Below are 22,394 nucleotides of genomic sequence, written 5' to 3'. Positions count from 1 at the left end.
AAAAAATACTAGCTTTTACAACTTGAAATGGATGTAAATTGTAGTTTGTTGAACAGAAATTTTAAAAACAGGAAGTCCACAGAGATGCTCCCTTGGAAAAGGTTTCTTATTAAAAATTTGCATCAACAATTGACAACAGCCCGACATCCGGGGCCACTCTAGCACACAGGTATGCACACTAAGCCAACCTACACACATCACACCCTGGGCCGTGTCACTGGCACCCTGGGCCAGAGCACACAGATCTACAGGGCCACCATCCCTCCTGCTAGTGGGCCTGCTTCTCAATCCTCCACCCGCACCACGGCACATCGTCCTGAGGCTGACCAATTTTCAACGCGTTTGTTTTCAGTGAACCAGCTGTGACAATATAGCTTAACAAATTGAACTAGAACCAATTTGAGTTTTGAATTTTTGTATTTGGGATTTTTTTTTTTCCTTTTTGGGGAGAGGAGGGTTTAATACAAACACCTGACAGGCTTGATCATCTGGTTGCATGCAGGGTGATTTGGCCAGCTCACATGGTGTATTATGGATCATCGGCAAATGGAACCTGAAGAAGTCGCCCGAGGGCTTCCTTCTCCTTAACGTCGTAGAAGCATGTATAGTGTAAAACGGATGTGTGGCTTGATCTTTTAGGGACAGAACCACCAACCAATACGTACAATTCTTGTGTATGGACAGAAGGTAGTTTAACATGTCAGTTTTGCTATATAGAAACAGAATGAATAAATGAACTTTTTCCTTTCTTTCTTTTCTTTTTTTGCAAGAGATAAGTAAAAGATCCAATGGGGGGGGGGGGGAGGAGTTGAAAGGAGGTCTTCATTTTGCAGTCATCATTTGTACAAATTCTTCATAGTTGACCCGACCGTCTCCATCAATATCTGCTTCTCTGACCATTTCATCTACTTCTTCCTCTGTTAGCTTTTCCCCTAAGTTTGTCACGGCACGATGCAGTTCTACCATGCTGATATACATTTCCATCCTTGTCAAAGACTCGAATGCTTTGCAGATCTCCTCGCTGTCGGTATCTTTCGTCTCCCATGCCATCATAATCAAACACTCTGGGAAGTCAACGGTGCCATTACCGTCAGCATCCACCTCATTGATCAAGTCCTGCAATTCTGCTTCTGTCTGGTTCTGACCCAATGACCTCATGATAGTGCCAAGTTCCTTTGTGGTGAAGGCGCCATCACTATCTTTGTCGAATAGGGAAAGACTTCCTTGAACTCAGCAGTCTGCTCTTCTGTCAGTTGATCAGCCACGGTACTTGCGAAGGGAGGACGATCTGAGCGAGAGAGGGTGGCTGCACCTGCGCAAGGGCCGCGACGGCAGGTGTGCCTCCGCTGCTGCTAAGGCGGCCTGTGCGCTCTGCGCTGTGCCGCATGACTGCGAGTAACTGCGCTGCAACCACGAGCAACCCAGCACCGCTGTCCTAATACTTCCTTCAAAGATGAAGAGGTTACAGACCCATGTGAAGCTCCAATTCCAATTAGGATGTAGAGGGTTAGGAAAACAGGGAAGGTGGGTGAAATAAATGTTTCTGTTTTGCACTGGCACGAGGGCTGAACTGCCTAATCCTCATCCTGCAAGTGCCAGCATCTCATATGGGCACCAGTTTGTGCCCCGGCTGCTACATTTCCAATCCAGCTCCCTACTTATGGCCTGGGAAAGCAGTGAAAGATGGCCCAAGTTCTTAGGACCTCATATCCATGTGGGAAACCCAGAGGAGGCTCTTGGCTTCAGATTGGTTCACCTCTGGCCATTGTGGCCACTTGGGGAGTAAACCAGCAGACCGAAGAGCTTTCTCTCTGTCTCTCTGTAAATTTACCTTTACAATAAAATAAACAAATCTTTCAAAAAAAGTTTCAGTTTTCCTTCCTGTGTCAAGGGAGGAGAAAGTACATTTGTCCTTGCTGTCACACTACATCGGTGCCTAGGTGTAGAGATGGGTGGTTGAGTTTCCTACATGGGGAAGAATATTCCAAGGGTGCTACTTGAGTGGTCCTGACTGTTCTGGAAGGTTGTCCACTTTGTTACATCAGAGGTGTGAAATTCTTTCCATGGCCTGTTGGCTGTTCCTAGCTACCACAATGTGCCCACAGTCCTAGGTGCTTGTTGTAGAGCCTGGCCTGGAGTGTTGTCCAACCCGTCTTTCTTTCCATCTTTTGCTGAGCTACTCAAAGTCTTCTGTTGGCTTCAATGAGCTGGCTGTCTTGTCATTTTGTGTTCATCTGGGTATGTTCTCCTTGCTTGCACAAGCCCAGTCCTGCAACATGTGCTCCAGGAGTAGAACACAAATCTATGTGATTTTCCTTGAGGTTAGGGACCGAGCGCAGTGGTCTAGTTGGTGAGTCCCCTAAGAAACTTCCCCTGGGAGATTGCTCTTGTGTGTTCCAGCTGGTGCAGGGTTGGGCTTATTTCAGCCCTGCACCAGCCAATGCATATAACAAATGGGTAAGGCTGCTTACTCAGGCACACACTAAGTCTTATGTGAATAGGCAGGTACTGTAGTCTTACCCAGCCTGGCCTGATCCAGACCCAGTTCTCGGGGTGACCCCAAAGAACATTTATAAGACCTGCCCCCAAACAGCTCTCTTGACATCTGCTGGGTGCTGAAATCTAGCCTGCTCACAGTCCCAACTCTTGTGCACAGGGCCAGGAATTTTGGCCTGACCCATGGAGGCCCTCTGGATTCACCTTTCTGATCCACCTGGTCCCAGCTCCCTCAATTATCTGTGTATGCAGTAGCCTGATCTGTGAAAGCCCCTTGAAATCATTTTACATACATCAAACAAGCCCTCAATGGCCCCCTAGTCCAACCAGTCTCCAGTCTCCCAGCCCCTAGCAAAGCATGCCCCTCCCCATGCTCTTGGCAGTGGTGATGATGGTAGGGTGACCAGCAACTGTTATGCATATACCCCTCACCACCGCTACATCTTTAAAAACAATAGGCAACTATGCTGGAATACTGGTGTAGGTGACACAGGGTTGGCATTACCCAGGCACACAATGCCTACCTTCTGTTGGTTGCTTCCCCCCAGCTGTGTAAAACTTGCCTGGACTCATCTGTCTTTGCTGGTCATTGATTTCGGAATGGCCTGGTGATCAATGTGTTAAATGGTCAGTGGGATGGAGGACGTCTGGGCGAGTGTTCTATGCCATGTGCTGGTCCAACAGAAACCATCTCTCCCCAGTGAGCTGGTTTTGTGTCTGCTTGAGACACTGCACCTCCATCAGCTTCCTGAGTGTGACAAAACATACAGATGGACAGCAGGTGCCATTCCTGGGCTAGCCCTGCTGCAGCCTTACCCCTCAGTGACCTCTTACATGAGATAAATGTCATCATTCCTTATGTCCCTTGTAGTTTGGGTTCCTGTAATTGCAATTCAAAATATTGATTCTTGAGTGCATATTGATATGCATCTATTGGTCTGTTATCCTATATACCAAGAGAGAAGATTAGTCTTTCCTTATAATAAGATATACAGGGAAAAATCATATCAAAGATAACTTAGTAAGAAAGGGAGACTCAGTTTCAAGAATCATGACAGACTAAGCACCCTCTCATACAAGCATCTAGAATTGTTAAATACGGTTTAAATATGTAAGTTATAATCGCCAGCTTGCATTTACATGGCGAGTAACAAATACAGTTGCTGTGGCACAGTGGATTGAGTTTCTGCCTGAAACACTGACCCCACATCGGAATGCTGGTTCAAGTCCCGGCTGCTCTGCTTCCAATCCAGCTCCCTGCTAAATGCCAGAGAAGACAGTGGAACATTGTCCCAGCACTTGCACTCCTACCACCCACGTGGGAGACTCAGAAAAGCGTTCTTAATCCTGGGTTTGACCTGCCCCAGCCCCAACTGTTGCAGTCATTTGCGGGAATGAACCAGAGTCCATCATGGTTTCCTTGGGGAGAGCTCTCACTGAGATGGTGACATTGGAGGAAAGCCTTGAGAAGGACAAGAGCAGTAACCACATGAATATCCAAGGCAAGAATGAGTCAGGTGAGGAAACGGCACAGAGTCTATGTTAAAACCCGTGTGGGAAATGCAGGACTAACACAGAAACCAGGATGACAAATGAGTGAAAGAGAAGAGGACGAGGCCATAGCAGAAATGGATACAGAATTCTACAGGACTGTAACGGTGGCAGAGCCGGCCAATCATCTGCCTGTGGCACTGGTTCAAGTCCTGGCTACACTTCGGAACCAGCTCTCTGCTGATGGCCTGGAAAAACAGCAGAGGATGGCCCAGAGCCCTGAGCCTCTGCATCCACGTGAGAGACACAGAAGAAACTCCTGCCTCGGTTCAGAGTGGTCTAGCTCTAGCAATGGCAACCATTTGGGGAATAAACTATCATATGGAAGCTATCTCTGTCTGACATTCAAGTAAACTGAATAACTTAGAAAAACAGTATTTTAGATGGTTAGAAACTTCTTTCAGGGATGTGAGGTTATCATCCATGCACTTGTTTTCTGGCATCCCTGCTTTCTGCGAAGTCCATTGTCTAATGTGTCTGATTCTTCTGGTTGCTTTTAAGACTTTCTCCTTGTCTGCTTTCTTCAAAACTTTCACTAGTAAGTGCCTGAATGCAGTTTCCTTTTTTAATTTATTATTAATGATTCTTTTTAATAATTAATTCTTTTAAAAAATTATTTTCTTTTGGATGTTGTTTACATAGTTGAGAAGGATGCATGCCTACGTGGACCACCGATTAAGGAAAGGAGAGTGAAAGTCTGGGGGAAAGTACATGAGACAAATATACCCAAGTTTTTGCCTCCTGTATCTGGAGGGTGGGGAAAGGTAAGGAGAGGGGGCCACTCCCAGCAGCCACACCCAGGTACCCTGGGTGGGGGACAGCCACTTGACATTATCCCAGGATCCCCGGTATGGAGAATAATATTCCAAGAGAATTGCTTAAGTGGTTTTGATAGTTCTGAGACACTGTTGGTTTTGTTGCCCCAAGGTTGAGAAAAATTTTCCAAGGTCCATTGGCTGACATAGTCCACCTTGCTGTATCCACTCACCCAGACACATGTCAAAGCTTTTCCAGGGGAGTTACCCAATCTGTTCTGCCCTCCATCCTCTGATGTGGTACTTGATGTCCTCTGCAGGCCTCAATGAGCTGGCTGTCACCTCCCCCATGTGCACCTCGCCATGTTATTCTCTGCACACGCATCAGCAACTGAGAAGCCCCAGTCCCAGAACATGCATTCCAAATACAGCCACAAATCCTGTGGTTTTCCCTGTGGTCGGTCAGAGTTTTGAGGCCAGCAGTTTAAGCTGGAGAGGGTCTGCTAAGAAACTTCGCCTGAGATGAACCAGACCTGACTCCTATACGTGCTAGCCAATGGGGTGTCCAGTTCAATCTGTCATCTGCATCTACCAATGGCTGCTGCAGCCTAGCCCAACTCTGTCCACCACACACTTGGCCCCATGCACACCAGAGCAGGAACTATAGCCTAGTTGGGGCAACCCACAATAACTCCCTCCAGACACTCCTCCAGCCCCTGTACAGCCCCAGTTCCTGTACATGCCTGCATGTGCAGCAGACTGGTCTAGTTCATCCCACACCCATCTAGCTCCCATACACACCCATGGATATGGCAGCCATGCTCAGCCTGATCAACCCCACTATCTAGCCCATACGTATGTCTGCCATCTTGTCCAGCCAGGCCCACGCCCAGCCCTGGTTCTCGTGCTCACTGGTGGAAGCTATATTCAAGCACAGAAGTTTCCCTAGTAGGCCTATTCCAGGCCCTGGATCTTGCACTTTCCAGGTGATCCTGCAGTCCAGTCTGACATGATTTGTCCCTAGTCCCAACCCAGCTGGTTGACATTGCACTGACGAATGGCCTGGTTTGGCCTGGCCCTCCCTGAAACCCATCTCATATGCAAGCTGATAGCTGCTACAGTCCTGCCCAGCCCAGCCCACCCCTTATTCCCAGTGCTTATGTTCACCAGCGGGAGCAGTGGCCTAGCAGGGAGACCCCCACACTCTCATCCTCCTACTAGGCTTACACCTGGCCCAGAGTCTCGCATGTGCCAGTGTGTGCTGTGGTCAGTCTGGCATAGCCTGCCTCACTTCAGCATTCACCACTGGGTGTTGCAGCCTGGCTCCATCCAGCATGTCCCCAGTTCCAGCTCATACTAGCAGGTGCTGCAGCCTAGCCCAGCTTGCCTAACCCTAGTCTCAGCCCCCGTGTGAACTGGTGGGTATTATGGAGGAGCCAGGCCTGCCTTGCACCCCATCTTGGCCCTCACACCTGCCAGTGTGTGCTATGAACTGGTCTAGCCCATTCCTAGACCTTACCCACATATATGCTGACAGCACTGTGACCCAGCCTGGGGCTGCCCTCAGCCTTGGCTCTCCTGTTCACCAGCAGGGACTGTGTCCTGACAGAGGAGTTCTCCAAGCTCCTCTAGCAGGTCATCTCCAAGTCACAGAACTTGCATGTACCAGTGGGTGATCAGCACAACCTGACTTGTTTCATCTCTTCTCCCGGCACTTACCACCAGTTACAGCAGGCTTGCCTGCACAGCCCATACTCATTCTGGCTCTCACCAGTGGGTGTTACAGCCCAGCCCTACCTGGTCCACACACAGACCCAACTCTCTTGTGGTTCAGTGGTGCCGTGACCTAGCACAGCCTTTCCCACACCCACTCTGGTTCTCATGAGTGCCAGTAGGTACTGCAACTTGGCCTGACCTTGTCCAATCCAACCCCCAAGCCAGCCCACACATCCAGCAAGTTGAGCAGCCCTCCTGGTCTACCCACATCCAGCCCCAACTCTTGTGCTCACCAGTGGGAGCTATAGCTTAGTAGTAGAGCTGCCCAAGTCCCTCCACCAAGCCCACTCCCAGATCTGGATCTCATATGTGCCAGAAGATGTTAGGCCCTTTCCTGGCGTAGTCTGCTCTATAATCTCAATCTTTGTGAATGCTGGTGGCTGCTGCACTCCAACTCACACACACCCAATTCTTGGGTGCACCTGCAGGTACTGCAACTTGGACCAGCATGGCCTGTTCCCAACATCAGTTCCCTTGAGTGTTGGTGAGTTTTTTTTTTTTTAAAGATTTATTTTTATTATTTTTTAATTGGAAAGGCGGATATACAGAGAGGAGAGACAGAGAGGAAGATCTTCCCTCCGATGATTCACTCCCCAAGTGAGCGCGACGGGCCAATACTATGCCGATCCGAAGCCAGGAGCCTCTTCCGGGTCTCCCACGCGGGTGCAGGGTCCCAAAGCTTTGGGCCGTCCTCGACTGCCTTCCCGGGCCACAGGCAGGGAGCTGGATGGGAAGGGAAGCGGGGCTGCTGGGATAGAACCGGCACCCATATGGGATCCCGGGTGTGCAAGGCGAGGACCTTAACCACTGCGCCACCGCGCCGGGCCCCAAGTGTTGGTGAGTTCTGTGGTCATGCCTAGCTCAACCCACTTCAGCTCCTGAGCAAACGAGCAGGTATTACAATTTCATAGGAATGATCCCACAGGATCTGTCCCGAGACCCGGTTCTCTTTCATGTTAGTTAGTGTTATGGCCCAGCCTGACAGTACCCATTCCCTCCCTCTACATTCACTGCTGAGTACTGTGACTTAGTCCTGCCAGGTAGTACCCCCAACCCCAGCTCTCATGTACACCAGTGGGCTACGATCGATGCCAGCCAGCCTAGCCCAGATCTCCCGCATGGACAAGTGTCCTGGTCTGACACAGACATGTCTTCTGGCTTCCTTCCCCAAACCACCTGGCCTCAACCCCCTCGTTTACCTGTGGTTGCAGTGGCCCGTCCACGGAAGTCCCCCGGAAGTCATTCCTCACCTGTAAAGTTCTTCCTCAGCAGTCCCCGCTGTCACACATCCCAAGTCCCCGTTCCTGGGCAGTCCGGCAGTGTGGGCCCCATACCTGCCGGGGAGCCACATCACAGCAGGACAGGCCTCTTTGTATTCATTCTATCTAGAGTTCATAGCTCTCATGGCTTGCCTTCTTTAGTTTTGGAAATTCTCAACACCATCTGAAAAGACACATCTTTTCATTCCTTTCACTGTCTTCTTTGCTGTCAGCTGCACAGCATGCAGGCATTTCCAGTGTTTCATTTGTCTTATTCTTTTCTGTTCTCTCCTCTCTCATCTCTCCTTTTTCAGCCTGGACATTTCCTTTTGGCCTATTTTCAGTTCACTAATTCTCTCTCAGCGGTGTCTAACCCATTGTCACATTCTTCTATTAAGTTTGTAAGCTTAATTATAAATTTCAATTTTTTTTAGTTCTAGAATTTTGTTTTTGCAATTTTTAGTTTCCTTTCTCTGTTGAAATTCAAAATCATTTTGTTTAACACTTTTTTTTTTTTTAGTATTAAGCACTGTTATTTTGAAGTCAGATCATAGAGACCTAGTGCTACAATGTAGCAGGTTAAGCTGCCACCTGCGAAGCCAATATTCCATGTGAATGCCAGTTCAACATCCGGCTGCTCCACTCCCTGCTTCCAATCCAGCTTCCTGCTAATGTTCCTGAGAAGGCACGAAGGATGGCCCAAGTGCTTGGGCACCTGCTATCCGTGTGGGAGACCCAGAGGAAGCTCCTGGCTCCTGTATTCACACTGGCTCAGCTCTGGCTATTATTTGAGGAGTCAACCAGGAAACAGAAGATCTCTCTCTTTCCTCTTCTTTTCAAATAAATAAATAAATCTTTAAAAAATCTGATAATGCCAATATTGGGATATCCTATGGGTCTGTTTCTATTACTTATTTTTCCTCTTGCTATTTTTTTTCAATTCAGGTGTCTTTACAGACTGAGTAAATTCAATTGAATTTTTTTGACAGTGTATATTAAAATGCAGAGATACTACAAAGCCATGGAGCCTGTTCCTTCCTCAACACGGGGCATATCTTTTGGTCATCTGAGTGCAGTGAGGGCTTTAGTTGAATCCAAAGCTGGTCTTCCGTCTTCGGCCTTGGCTAGTCTATGTCTGATTTGCTCAGAATCACCAACTGTGAGAAGTACTATGAAGGAAGTAAGGTGAAGGGTGGCAGAACAGAATAATTTGGGAAGGGAATGAGAAATGGATACCGAGGGACTCTGGTGACCCAGCTGAGAGTTAACAAGAAGGCCAAGTGAAGACAGATTCCTCCAGAGTAAGCACATGTCCTGTGGCAGGAATAGCTATAGGAGGCACTGGTCAAGAGCAGGGTTTCAATTGCAGTAAGAAACGCCGAAGAAATGTATGCAAGAAAGTGATAGGATCTGGTGCTTGTGTTTTGAAAGGTCACTTTGATCTCTGTGTGCAGACTTAGTAATACGGAAACAAAACTTAAAGCAGAGAGATCTGTGATAAGACTACTTATCTGTGATAAGACTACTCCCTCAAGTGGGGAGGGGGTGACAACCCAGACAAGGGTGCAAGACAAATGAAGAGAATTTGAGATGTATTTTGGAGATAGGATTTGCAGGGTTTGTGGCTAGGTTATCTACGGAAAGAAAAAGGATTTGAGAAATCGTGTAAGAAGGTGGAGCCAAAGATTAAAATGAGCAAGTACAGAGGAAGGATGGAAGTCGAGCGTTGCATGTTGAAGCTACTTACATGCAGCACCAGTGGTGTTAATTGAGTGTCTTTGATTGCAAGTGCCAAGCTGGCTTAAGCAAAAATGGGAATGCATTGGCCGACACTCTTGGGAGACACAGGCACACCGACAGCTAGATTCAGGTACTGTGACTGTCATCAAACCATACCATCTCAGTCTGCTTCCTTCCCCCACCACCCTGCCTCGTTTTCTTCTCTGCTGAAATGACTGCAGTGTATCCCCAGCTGCAGAGGAAGCTGTCTGTGTTATGCCCAGATTTTGAGATGCCCAGAAATCACCAGGAGTCTGAAGTCAATGCAAGCACACAAGCTCGAGCCAGGGCTTCCAACCGTCACCGGCGCAGCAGTTCTCGGTTGAGAGCAGGCAACCGACTGACTGACTGGCTAGCCGGGACCAATACCCCTTACCAGAGTGCGGCCCCGAACAGCACATTCACAGGGTTTTCATAGGGGCAGTCCATAATAGCTTGAAAAGGGGCAATCCACGGTAGCCTGCAAGGTGAGGGGGAAATACCACACATTCCCTACCTATTTTGGCTGGACAGCCCATGCCTGGTTCTTCTCTGGTCCAGCAATTAAGGTAGCCACCCACTTAATTACTTGGAGTCGCCTGTGAGATAACCAGGCTTGGGCCTTGAATCATGAGAATTGGAGCCCATTGGTGCTTGTGGTCACATAGGCCGTTTGGCCTGCAAGCTCACACAGTTTCTTACGAGCAATGCGCCATGAACAAATGGTTGGGATTTTAATTCTGAGGTTCCTCATCTGCAGGGATAGGGCAGAGCTTTCCACTGCTCTCTGTGGCTCCATCCCTACGTGAGGCTGTGCACCTGCTCATGACCTCTAGGACGCCCCTTAAGGATAAGTCCAGGTCTGACTCTGAGCCCCCCAGGTAAGTGAAACAGAAAGGAAATCAGCTTTGGAGCTGGGTACTACGCACTTGACTTTAATATTCAGGAGCTACTCGGTCTTGGGCAAGCAACTTAACCTCTCTGAGTCTTATTTTTCATCATGTTTGAATTGGTGATTAAAAACAGAGTCAGGCGTGGGTGGTGCGTGGGCATTTGGCGAAGTGATTAAGACCCTGGCCAGGGTGTCCATGTTTCTCATACAAGTCTCTGACTTTGCCCGATTCTGGATGCTGATTCCAGTCTCCTGGTGTTGCAGACCCTGGGAGACCCAAGTGGGGTGTGTGTGTGTGTGTAGAGGGTGGTCCTGCTGTTCACATGGGGAGCACAGGCTGAGTTCCTAGCGCCCTGCTTTGGGAACCAATCCTGATTGTTGTGGGCATCTGGGGGAGTGACCAGCAGCAGGGAACCACGCTCTCTCTCTTTGTCTCTCTCATAAATAAAAGCTTTAAAAACACATAGAATTGGGAGTGGGCATCAGGATTGGGTAACAGACCGCGAGGAACGCCTGCAGTGGGGCACAGCAGCTGGGATTTATCTTGAGACGCTTGCACCCCACGTTGCAGCACCTGGGTTCAGCTCTGGCTCTGTCGGGATTGCAGAGTCCTGCTCGCACTCTAGAAGCTTCCCAGCAGGTGATAGCTGAACCCATCCATGTGGGAGAACCAGACGGAGTTCCTGGTTCTCCGTGGCCCAGCCCCAGCTATCACAGGCATTTAAGGAGTGAACCAACAAACCGAGATTTTTTTTTTCTCAAATAAATAAAACAGATAACAGCCCTGGTCCACACCACGTAAGCCCTTGTTGCCCTGCTTCTAAGGCTAATAAAGGTGGTAGCCCTCCCACAGGTGTGACCTCGGAGGTGAGAAGCTGGCATCTTGGATCCCTGCAGGAAGGAAAAACCCATTCCGGGTTAGAAGGGAGGGGCAGCTGTGCCTGCTGCTCGCTGCGCCGCTTCCTGGGTCAGCCCCACCCCCTTCCCTCACCTGCCAGGCACCTCACTCACAGCCAGGGCAGGTTTCAGCTTGTGTCCCACTCCTCCGCCTAAGGCTGGAGTTTGCTGAGCCCCGGTACATCCCGGCACATTCCGTGAGGATAAGACGCTGGAAGCCGCGCCCACCACACCCGCGGCCAATCTCAGGCAGCAGAGGAGGGACCCGGAGGAGGACTTTCCTGCTCCAGGTGATGACTGCCGTGCCAACCCCGTTTACACACAGACCCCGTCACACCAATCTTCACGGGGCAGCACAGCTTTAGGGAGCGCAAAGAGCCTCTGCTGCTGCTCTCCCTCACCCCATCCATCTGGTGGGGGTCCCCACCAGGCTCCAACCAGTTCCATTTCTTTGCTCCCCTTGAACCCACAGATGAAAACTTGCCTTGCCTCCCTACTGCAGGAGGAAAGTCCTGGCCAGGAGGGGGCGCCCTGGAGGCTGTTACCACCACCGCCTTCTGGGTTCTTCACCAAGGATGGTTGGCTTCCCAATCTGTGGGAAACATGCAGAAAGCAAGATGGACATGCCCGAGAAGTGCTCAGGCCTGGCGGAGCAGAGGCTCGCAGACTGCGGTGCTGCCGGCCAGCCTCCCAAGGCTCTCATCTACCACCCAGCTGCCCAGAAGACAGGTCGGTTCCAGGGAGTCCTCCACACCGGCAAAGGCACCGTGAGAGAGTGCAGAACGCCGTCCCGCCACAGCTGTGGGGCTGGGGGACATCAGCTTCAGCTTCCGTATCCTCTGGAGCAGCTGGAGTGTAAGGTAGGTGAAGGTTAGATGCGTTACGCATGTCTGCAAGGCACACGGCCAGTGATCTGTCTGCAGGGCTGTTCCTGTGACAGTCACGTAAAAGATTGGCTCAGGCTTCAGGCGCCTCTCCATGCGGGATCCCAGACCTCACTACCTCCCCACTCTCCTCCCCTGAAGCTCACCCCTCAGGCCCTGCACCCCAGCCCTGCTTCTCCCGCTCCATTGCCCTGCCCTCCACCTGCTCTGATGATTCATCTACCCTCCAAGCCATAGTTGTGCCATCAGAAAGTTGTTTGCCTTCTTGAGCTGGGCTTTCTGCCCTTTTGCCAGCATGGGGAGATGCAAAGGGTCCTCGTTTGAGCCCTGGGATCTAAAGCAAGCTGGGTGAGCAAGGGGAAGGCCAGGGAAGGAGGCAGAGGAGCCAGGGCCCTTCCCACGCCTGCGTTAGTGGACAGCAGCTCCGAGCTGTGGGAAAGGAAGAACCTGGGTTTGCAAGGATGAGGAGCAAGGGGATGGGGGATGGGAGTGATGACCTTCCCCTGCTGGGAAGCTCTGGAAGGTTCTGGAAGTCCTTTTAGTTCTGTTAGCCTAGCCCAATGCAGGCAGAACTTGTGCCTACTGTGACAAAGCTTCACCCGTGTCCATGCTGGCCCAGCTCCCCATCGGTCGCCAGGGCAGAGCTGTCCTGCCTGGAACAGAGTTTCCCAGAGCCAGGACACACACACCATGCCCACCCTCATGACCTTTCCCACTGCCCGTATTCTCACCAGCTCTCCCCCTCCTTACTGGCCTCCTCCTCTGTCATCTCCCCCAACATAACCCATAAGTGTCTTCATTGGACATAGAAATGACCAGACACCATGGCAGACTCAGCAAGAAACATACCCGCCCCAAAGAGCAGGAACGAGAACTTCCCTCTGTGCAGCCAGGGACTGGGCATGGGAGAAGCCAGGGGACAGGATGGGCAGGCTGCAGCATGGTGCACAGCCAACATCCCCACCTCTGCCCGCTACACGCTCACCTCACTGGGCTCAGGACGAAAGAGGTGGGAGTTCGCAGAGGTTACAGCTCCCCACACCTGGGAGGCGACCAGGCTAGGTTTGTTGTCCAACCTCCGTACTGTGTGTGATTCTCCCTAGGATTGGGGAAGGTGACATGTTGGTCCCTAAGAGTCCCTGGATCAGGGGAAGCCCTCTGGGATGCTCTGTATGCGTGTATGGACTTTGAGCTTATGTGTTTGCAGGCACACCCAGCTCCTGGGCCTGCACCAGGCCTGACAGTAGATCTTGCCCACTGCTGCCCCCCACTGCCCAAAGGCAGAACTGCTCCAGTCTTCCGGGACTGACTTTGCAGGGAACCACATTGTCCAGCTCTAATTATCCCAAAAAACTGTATGACTTCAGGATAGACCCTTAATATGCAAAGAGCTCTCAAAAAGCAATAAGGAAAAGCTGGATGTATCCAACATAAAAGTAAAGAACAATAAACAGACCATTTCACTAAAGCAGGTCAAGAATCAAAAGGCAGATAGGCAGTTGTACTACTAATCCACTCAATGACAACAAAAACAATGAGATGACACTTTCAGTGATTGGTTTACAATCTCTTTTAGAAAAAGTGTTGAGAAATGGGCACCTGTGGATTGTTGTAAAAGTGAGAATTGGTACTAGCTTTTGGGAGGGTTGTTGGGCAATATGAAAATTTTAATATTCTCATTTTTGACCCAATGATTTCACATCTGGGAACGCCCCCAAAGAGAAAAATGGTTTATGTTTAAAGATATTCAGATGCAGCCACTATGTGGCTCATCCATTTCTGGGGCTGGCGGTAAGGAGAGCCAGGAAAAAGAGGAATGGTTGGCATGTTGACTACCAAATCCCACGTCCAAGTGCCTGGATTCAACAACTGCTCTGGCTCTGACTCCAGCTTCCTGCCAGTGTAGACCCCAGGAGGCAGTGGTGATGGGGACTGCCTGCCACCGAGCTCCTGGTTTCTACAGGAGCCCCAGCTGCTGCAGGCACTAGGACAGCGAGGCAATAGACAAGAGCTCTGTCTCTCTGATTAATTAATTAAAAGCAAATAAAGAGAAAACTGTGGTTTGGTCATGTTCATGCTGCCGACATTCAAATTGTTATGTAAATTGTGTATAAGCAGGTGGCCAAACGTTTGAGAATAACACAGACGAATACATTTTTTAAGGTTTATTTCTCTTTATTGGAAAGGCAGATCAGATTGACAGACACAGACAGGAGAGACACAGAGAAAGATCTTCCATCCACTGGTTTACTTCCCTAATGGCCGCAATGGCCGTTGCTGCCCTGATCTGAAGCCAAGAGCCAGGAGCTTCTTCTGGGTCTCCCATGCGGATGCAGGGTCCCAAGGCTTTCCTTGTCCTCGACTGCTTTCCCAGGTCACAAGCAGGGAGCTGGATGGGAAGTGGAGCATCCAGGATGTGAACTGGTGCCCATCAGGACTCTGGTGTCTCCAAGGTGAGGATTTATGCATTGAGCTATTGTCCCAGGGCCAGATAAATATGTTTTTGTACAGACACTCATGATTTGTTATTGAGTGAAAAAAACTGCACCGTAGTCAAAAGGCTAGAATCCAGCTTACATAAAAGTGTGTGTGAAGGTATTTAAAGTATGTGTATGTTTGCAAAAGTAAGACGCTATCTGAATTACCTACCAAAATCTTAATGGTGATGACTGTGTATAATGGATTTTTACTTGAATTCTACTGTCTCCTTTATATGCATGCTTTTCTTAGAGTCCAGAGCCCATTTTATTTTCATCAGGAAAACACTAAAGCTATTTTCAAAGGAAACAGAGGGCCGTGCTTCCCCAGGATTGTGGAACCTGGTTGTGGGGGTTCTTCCTGGCCAGGACCACGGGGCAGGCATAGGAATGTGGGGCTGGGACCGTAGACCCGGGGTGACGTTACACAGGATGAAGAGGGCTTGTTGGTCTCATGGCCTTCCTTGAAGGCAGGAGTGACAGAGTATGGCTGATATGAAGGCTCAATAGCTGAATCCTCACCTTGCAAGTGCTAGGATCCCACATGGGCTCCGGCTCATGTCCCGGCTGCTCTACTTCCCATCCAGCTTCCTGCTGGTAGACTGGAAAAAGAAACATTATTGTTGATGCTTATTACTTGGGTCTCTGTACATGAATACACTACTTTTTGCCCATCATAAAAAGCATACAAAATACATATATTTGTTGCATATTGTATATATATATCACCATTTTGAGTTGCAGATTTATTTTTGTTTTTACTTACAGATTTTATTTTAGTTTTTACCAACAGATATGTGTTCCCACTGCTTTCTGTTGGAAAGACTTTCTGTTCTCTACTGAATTGGCCTCAGATCTTTATCAAAAACCAGTAGACTGCATAGTGTGATTTCGTTTCTGGAATCTGCTGTGTCAGTGGATCCACTTCCGCACCTTGATGCCAGGACCACACCGCCTTCAGGACTGCAGCTTACACACTACATCTGGAAGCCAAGTAGCACAAGTGCTTCAACACTCTCATTTTTTTTAAAGTTGTTTTTGCTATCTTGGGTCCTCTGTACTTTTTATTACATTTTCATAAGTTTAAATAAACTTTAGCTTATACGCTTCCACACACATAGTCAAAAACCTGCTGGAGTTTTCATTTGTATTCTGTTACGCCTACCAATGATTTTTGGGTGTCTCTTTCTCACAGCAATGCTTTGTAGCGTTCAGAGTATGAGAGAGCTTCAAGAAGCTCATTGAAAATGGAATTAAAAGGTAAGTTGATTTGGATCCAAAAATCGTTGAAATCCACGCACGTTCTTTTCACAATATGTGCTTTTATGAACTGTTTGGAAGCCGCTCATGTATATCCTTTGTGATGGTCATCCCCGTATCGCATACATTTTTGTACTGCTGTCAGCGATGTTACTATTTTTCATTTCTGACTGTTTGTTACTAGTGTAGAGAAGTAGGACAGATTCTCAGGCATTAGTCTTGTGTCCTGATGCCCTATTTCATTTCCACATCAACGATAAGGACTTCCAGGACAATGCTGAGTGTCAGGGAGGAGGGCAGACATCCTGACTTTGATTCTGACCACTGGGGAAAGCATTTAGTTTTTCATAGGAAAGTATGATGTCTATTATAAGCTTTTCATGAATTTGATTTGAAATTGAAGGAGACACAAATAAATGAAATGATATCTCGTGCTCCTGGGTCAGAAGAATTAACCTTGTTAAAATAGCCATCCCCCTCCCCCCACAGCAATATATGTATTCGATGTAATCCCCGTAGAAATTCCAATGATATCCTTCACAGAAATAGGTGAAACAAATTTATAATGTGTATGGAGCCAGTAAAGACGTTGAATCTCCAAAGCAATGTTTGGAAAGAAAACAAAGTGGAAGATATCACTTGTTGATTTCAAATCATACCACAGAACTATAATAACCAACTGGGTCACTCCCCTCATGGCCCCAATGTGTGCCTTCCTTATGTATGCACTCCCATATGAGTGCAAGGGCCAAAGCACTTGGCATCTGAGCCATCTTTCACTCTTCCACTGCTTTCCCGGGCCATAAGCAGAGAGCTGGATCGGAAGGGGAACAGCTGTTACACATTCCTTGTGGGATGCCAGCGCCAGAGGCAGAGGCTTAGCCACTGCTAACCAAGCACTTACTGTGTGCCAAGAGCAACTTAAAACTCATTTAAACCTTACAACAACACCATGAGGTTAATACTAGCAAATCTGCATTTATTTATAGATGAGAAGATTGAGATTCAAAGATGCTCAAAACCATTAGGACATGACAGGTAAAGATTTTGCCTGTAGCGATGCCAGCATTCAGTGTGAGCACTAGTTGGAGTCCCAGATGCTCCACTTCTGATCCAGCTCCCTGCTAATGTGCGTGAGTAAAGAAATGGAAGAGAACCCAGGTGCTTAAGCTCTGCCATCATGTGGAAGACCTGGATGAAGCTCCTGGCTTCTGGCTTTGATCTGGCACATTGCAACCATTTAGGGAAAAAAAACCAAGGAATGGAAAATTCTTTCTTTCTCTCTTTCTCTCTCTCTAACTCTGACTTTCACATAAATAAATCTTCCCCTTTTTTTAAATGCTTAAGTCCTTATTACTTATAAGCAATGGAGGTGAAATTCAATCCCAGGTGTGATTCAGGGGCCAAGCTTGGCACTCAGATTCTGCACATCCCTGGATGTCGTGACTGACTCACATTTCTATTATAATTGCATTCTTTTGTGCTGCATTCTGGGCAGTTTCTTCAGGCCAACTTAAATATGCTGGGCCTCTTTGCAGCCGCTTCTAGTCTATTCTTCAAAATATCTGCCAAGTTCCTCTCGCTTGTGCCTTCCACTTCCTCGTCTCACTCTTTTGGTGGGAGAGGGGCAAGGAGGGATTCACTTATTTTTATTGGAAAAACAGATTGACAGAAGAGACAGAGAGAAAGATCTTCCGTCCATTGGTTCACTCCCCAAGTAGCTGCAATGGCCACAGCTGAACTGATCCAAAGCCAGGAGCCAGGAGTTTCTTCCAGATTTCCCACATAGGTGCATGGTCCCAAGGCTTTGGGCCATCTTTGACTGCCTTCCCAGGCCACAAGCAAGGAGCTGAAGGGGAAGTGGAGCAGCTGCGACACAAACCAGCACACATGTGGAATCTTGGCCCACACCAGGTGAGGAGTCAGCCATTGAGCCATCATGCTGGGACCCTAGTCTCACTCCTTTACACATGCTTTCACTAAAGCATTCCCAATTGTTCTGTTCTCCTGAGTTGGGGTGTGTGCATCCCCTCAATGTCCCTTTAAGAAAGAACTTGACCTTCAGCCTCACTGAGGATGGCCAACCTCCGGGTCTTAGTGACTTTCAGGTTCTTCTTCAGCTACTGAGCTTGAGCCATGCTCTCCAGGGCAGCACCTAAGCAACTTGTCAACGTGAGAAGGGGAGCTGGGGAGACTCATGCACATATATGTCTGTCGATCCTGGGGCTCTTTGGTAGGCAGTTGTTTGCTCTGGAGCCTGTTTGCCCAAGCTGGGTGCCGCCCATCTTGCTTTCTCCTTTGTCAGCTCTTACTCCTCAACAAATCTGCTCTTCTTACTCTCCCTCTCTACTGGGTTTTCAGGGGACTCATGCATTATCCAAGTACTGGCTTCTGGCTCTATCTCTCAGCACGTCTATCCAATTTTAGGAAGAACCATTTTCTAGCAATGTCTCTGTGTCCTGTGTGACACATAGGAGCTATAGGTGATTTCACAAGAAGCTCCATTAATATGACTCGTTTCAAAACCACTTTATTGGGCCTGGAGGCATGGCCTAGTGGCTAAAGTCCTTGCCTTGAACGCCCGGGATCCCATATGGGCGCCAGTTCTAATCCCAACAGCTCTACTTCCCATCCAGCTCCCTGCTTGTGGCCTGGGAAAGCAGTCGAGGATGGCCCAATGCTTTGGGATCCTGCACCCGTGTGGGAGACCTGGGACAGACTCCTGGCTTCAGATTGGCACAGCACTGGCCATTGCAGCCGCTTGGGGAGTGAATCGTTGGACAGAAGATCTTCCTCTCTGTCTCTCCTCCTCTCTGTATATCTGACTTTGTAATAAAAATAAATAAATCTTTTAAAAAATAAGAAAAAAAAAGACCACTTTATTAAAAAGTTTATTTATTTGTTTGTTCAAAAGACAGAGTGACCAAGAGCGAGGAAGACACAGAAAGACATCTTCCATCCTTTGTTCACTTCCCCAATTCCTGCAAGAGTGGGGAGCCTTAAATATATCCCCTTGAAAGGGATACAACTCTTTTCACTGGTTCACCGTGGGGAGGTGCCAGTTCTGGACAAATGCCACTATAACACAGAATGCTCAGAGAACCTGAACTTTTCAACTGTGGAGGGTAGAAATTTACTGTTAGCACCGCCAGTCTGTCTGCTATTTCAGAGAAGTATTGGGTGCTGCCAGTGGGACCTGACGAGATAAACTTCTTAAACTCAGAGCTGGCTTTAGGGTCTTTCCTCCTGCTGCCCTGTCTCTTCAGGTTTGTTATTTGTTTCTTTGTTTGCAGTGGAGTAAGAGAGACCAAAACCTACCCTGAGTTGCAAGAAGCAAGTCAGCGAGATAGCCCTATGGGAATGACCAGGAACAGCTGAATTCTGCTTTACCTCCTGCATCTGATAAGTGTGTTTCACAGAAAGGCAACAAAAATAACAAATCCACAAAGCACAACAGCTAGAATCACAAAATCCATTCATCCAAGAGTGTCCAGCCATTTATTTTTAAATACACATATTTTTGCTTTTTAAACTTTTACTTGAGAAGCAGAGAGAACCCCTGTTTACTATTCCACTTCCTGAATGCTCACAACACCTGGCACTAAGCAGGATTCAGAGCCAGGAGCCATCAACTCAGTCTAGACTTCCGCATGAGTAACAGGGACTCAGTTCCTTGAGTCGCAGCCTGCTGCCTCCCAGGGTTTGCACCGGCAGGAAGCTGGAGGGAGGCGCCGGAGCCAGCAATGGTCCAAGAAGTCCACTGGTCCTTGCAACTTGGTATCCACCATTTCTATCTAATTTTAGTAGCCCATCCTTAGGAAACTGTTCAATGAATACAATGCTATATATTGTGACTCTAGAATTATTAAACTCCCTACAATCTGATTCCCTTGATCACCCTACATACTTCTATAAATTTTTGCTTTGAAACAGCTAGAGAGTCACAGAAGTTGTACAGAAGCCATCTCAGTTTCCTCCACTTGGGGATCAACCTCCAAAGCAGAGGATCCCCGTAACAGGATGCCATCTGTTACGCCCGATGCCAGTTTCCTGCCTATCACCCTCCGGCCTTTCCTGTAACTGCTGGCATCGTCCTAAACCCAGGACCCAAACGTTGCTTTCTAGACATCCCAGGCTCCCTCTCCCACCCCCTAGCACCGGTTTCTGAAGAATGTTTTGCTCCATTTCCAAGAGTTCCTTGGGAGTGAGCTTCCTAACCAGCTGCAGGAGCTAGCTTCAGAGAACACTCTTGTTGGCCGCCTTCCTTGAGCATTTCCCACCTCGCCACCAGTGTAGCCCACACTTCCCAAATAAGCTCATTTAAGCCAAATGCTAGTCTCAGAGTCTGCTTCTGCTTTCCAAGGCAAAGACAGCTTGGATCAGAAGGGAATCTTAGAAAGCAGATCCTTAAGTGGATTGGCTAACTCAACAGCCAATAACATCAAGAGACCATCCTTGTTCCTGGGGGAATTGAAGCCTAGTATAAAGGGATTTCAAAATGTCAGCGGAAGGTAGAACTAAAAGACAAGTTTTCAGTACTCAAAAAATTTTTGTTCTCCAAGCATTGTTTCTTCATCATGCAAATTTTTTCATGAGCACTTCAAAGTCCTTCCAAGTAGGAGGCAGTGAGGATAACTTAAGAACTAGCGGAGTTGATTGGTTGTGGGGACACACCACTGCTGTGCTGAAGGAAGAAAAATTGCAGGGTTGAACCGACCTGGGGCACAGCATGAAAGCGGGAAAACTTCCCCAATGGCATTTATGAACTTCCAGGACCTCCTGCCGCTGGAGGGCAGAGACCTGAAACCAGGTCAGGACCTAATCACGAGAGAGGAAGATGTGCTCTGCCCTGCTTAGCTGGAGGGTGGTAGGCTCTCTTCCTTCTAGCATATCTCACACAAAGCAGTTGCCTTACAAGGTGATCTATCCCTGCCGTCTTCAAGGCCTGCCCCACTGCCTCTTGGGCCTTCTAGACCACTTACTAGCGTCAAATCTTACCATGGCACTGCGGTAGAAGTGGAAATGGGATTTCTAGTGAAAGAACCAGCAGAGGGTTAGAGGATGTGCCTGGGGACGGATGTTGAGAGGGGTCATGTCGGGAAGGGGGATGGAGACAAAGAGGATATGGAGGAGAGGGGGCTGTCGCCCTGGAGGCCTGGAAGGGACACTTGGAGCTGGGATGATTCCCTGAAACTTGGGGGTCGGGGGTTGGGAAGTGCACGGGAAGTGATCAGCGTCCAATCAGGAGACAGAAACCACACCACTGATTTACATGCAGAGTCCCTATAAATTATTAAGTGAAACTAAAGCTGTGAACTGGGTCACTGGGTAGGTAGAGAGAGAAGGCTGCTATCCCCAAGACAACAGCAGCAGGAGCTGGTAAATCAAGATGAGAAGAGAGGAGCAACCAGCATAAAGGCTTACAGGAAGAGTTCCAAGAACCTGGGAACTCAGACTTCTGAGCAGGTGCCCGGAGGTGTTGGAAGCCAGTGCATGTTAGGAAAGCTGGGAGCTGGATTCCAGGGTTGCTAAGGAAAGCACAGCTGACATGGGGAGAGAGCCAGGGCAGACACTCCCAGGAACTGGAAGCCAGAAAGAAGGGGAAGTCTGCCTGCCTGCTTCCGCCCTGTCAGCCTGCTTCTGCACTCCTCATTGGCAGGGTGTAATGGAGCAAGTGGCCATGCTGATGGTGGTTTTGAGTCCCAGCTCCGGTACTCTAGCTTGTGGCGTAGCAGGGTGTGTGTGGTACTCAGAGGCCATAGCTTACCTGGCCAGGCAGAAATGCAGGATCTTCCAGAGCAAAGGAAGTGGTCAAAATACCCAGAGAACTGGGCCTGCTGGAAGAAGCACACTGCCTGAGACTGGAGGCCTGCTACCTGCAGGTGTCCCCAGGGTACCTGAGGCCCCACTAGCTGAGGGTGTCCCCAGGATGCTCTCTCCACAGGAGCAATAAGGAATGAGCTCACTAAGGGGGCATTGGCCTCACTGGGTAGCTCAGAGGCTACCATCCTCACTCAGCCAAGTGGACAGCAGGAGAGATGGCTATGGAACTGGCCTCCTAGTATTAGTTACCAGGGCAGCTGTGGCTAGATGGCAGCACTTGGCCATCGAGGCAAGGAGCACAGAATGACCATTAGGGTGGCAAAGTCAGAAAGTCCACCAGGGGCCCTCACATGCAGGCACCTGCAGGAATTCCTAAAGAAAGGTCAACCAACAAGTGCATTCTTGGCCAACATAACATAACCCAAGCAGCAAGAGCGTGTAGCCTGAACACCGGGAGAAGCGATCATGATGAACAACCCCCATGTCCTGCCCATTTCTGGTGCTGGTCCTTGAGCACAGGGCCCTGTTTGGGAATCTTGGCTTCTTGAGACCAGTTGTCCCTATGG

The 22,394-nt window shown here is 48.8% G+C and overlaps 1 pseudogene; it reads right to left on the bottom strand.

Annotated features, from left to right (window-relative positions):
- Positions 1 to 809: 809 nt before the first annotated feature.
- LOC121152156 lies at positions 810 to 22,113 on the bottom strand (annotated as a pseudogene).
- Between the last annotated feature and the right edge of the window lie 281 nt (positions 22,114 to 22,394).

The sequence above is a fragment of the Ochotona curzoniae genome, unplaced genomic scaffold (genome assembly GCF_017591425.1).
Source record: "Ochotona curzoniae isolate NIBS_2020 unplaced genomic scaffold, NIBS_Ocur_1.0 contig_2404, whole genome shotgun sequence".
NCBI classification, from domain to species: Eukaryota; Metazoa; Chordata; class Mammalia; order Lagomorpha; family Ochotonidae; genus Ochotona; species Ochotona curzoniae.
The sequence above is the reverse complement of the archived record's forward strand: the minus strand, read 5'-3'. Positions and strand labels throughout refer to the sequence as shown.